Source organism: Cyprinodon variegatus, unplaced genomic scaffold (genome assembly GCF_000732505.1).
Source record: "Cyprinodon variegatus isolate N-32 unplaced genomic scaffold, C_variegatus-1.0 Scaffold461, whole genome shotgun sequence".
Classification (NCBI taxonomy): domain Eukaryota; kingdom Metazoa; phylum Chordata; class Actinopteri; order Cyprinodontiformes; family Cyprinodontidae; genus Cyprinodon; species Cyprinodon variegatus.
In genome coordinates, this window is record NW_015150914.1 from 620,698 (window position 1) to 622,433 (window position 1,736).

General features: G+C 31.3%; 1 protein-coding gene across 1 annotated transcript in view; it reads left to right on the forward strand.

The window, feature by feature from the left end:
• Positions 1–1,736, forward strand: part of usp24 (ubiquitin specific peptidase 24) — a 70,762-nt gene that overhangs the window by 60,005 nt on the left and 9,021 nt on the right. The window lies entirely within an intron of this gene.

Consider the following 1,736-nt stretch of genomic DNA (forward strand, 5'->3'; position numbering starts at 1 on the left):
TATATATATATATATATATATATATATATATATATATATATATATATATATATATATATATATATATATATATATAAATATATATATATATATATATATAAATATAAATATAAGCAGGGGTGCCAACTTTTCACCAAACCTTTGAGTGAGATTTTGAAATAATTTGGACATGCAGCCTTATCAGGGTTAGATGAGGACAGGTGCAGCTATACGTTGGAGGTTTTCAGAGGATTTAAGTGAAACTAAGTTGTAAAATGTTGAATTTTTATAGCACAGTAAATGTTACTGAGTAACAATAAGTTATCTGTAATTATGTGGACATTTTTTCACACAATACACATTGTTTTCTATATTCTGGTGATTTTCAGTAAGTAAAGAAGTATGGGCCTGACTAAAATACTTGCATCTTAACCCTCTGATGCATGAATTATGAAAGCCTTGATCAAGATTTTTTCTCAAGGTTTTTTCTTATTCTTAGGACATGAAAAAAAATTTTTAACTTTTTTTTTCCAAAAATATTGTTGTTTCATGAAGTTACAGATATGTTCACTGGAGTGGACTATGCGCACATGAGAACTCAATATAAAATATTATGAATATTATTATTAAAAAAAAAAATGATCTAGTATTCTGTTGTAAAAAAATGCAGACCATTGATTCATTTTATGCTTTGAAAAATATTTCAACATGTTTTGTTTAATTTTTTACATTATAAAGGCACAATGTTAAGAACCGAATAAGGAAACCAATGACACTCATAGCTTACTGAAGTGACTGAAATTCCTCAGGATCTGCTGCTGCCTTGAATGTCTCCTTGAATTAAAGAGATATTTACTTTGTAGTAGCTGTCCACTACAGTGACCACTATGCACCAGAGGGTTAAATATACTGTACACTAAGAATTTCACAACTGTGTTTATTAATTATTCTATACAGTTCAAGTAAAATAAACAATGGGAAATAATAATAAGTAATCACTGGATCACTGACACTAACGCAGGAACCAGTGAAATTGAATCCTGTGCAAACTACACTGTTTGAATATTTGCTAAATTATTATCTTAGTTGTTTTGTTTTTACAATTGACTAAACAGCTCAACAATTCAGACCTTCTAAGAGGCTGTAGATTCAATAAAAACTCTCCATGACACAAGACAGCACTTTTGTGGATGTTTGATTTTGGTAGATTTGAAGGACATTAAGTTTTTAAACATATTCAATGGACCAAAAACAAGAATAAATGGCCTAAAACTGGGACTAAATCAGGCTAAACTCGAGCAAACAAGGAGTAAAGCCAACAAAAGAAAGCAAAACCATTTGATCTGATCCTACGCTTCAGTCTCCACGCCAATAATTTAAGCTAAATGCTGTATATTTTACTCATATTTACTCACCGCTTAAAATCTTCATTAATTTACAAAGTGAGTTATATTAGTCCAGATAAAATATGATCAAATTAAAGTTACATACCTCGTATTAACTTCTCAGAAATCCTGGTATTTTTTCACCTGCACTGCTCTCAGCACAGAGAACAGGTGGGCTGGAGCAAAAATACGGACTGGAAGGAACCTGGCATGTCATGTGTGAGCCCTAAGGTTGTGTTGAAAACGTGGACTGGGTTTTTATCAGCATGGTATTTTTAGATATAAAGGGGAATTGAACTGAGTTTTAATGTCCGTCATATTTTAGCGTGAAAAATTGGGGATACAAGTGTGAGCGTGTGAGGATAATCGTTT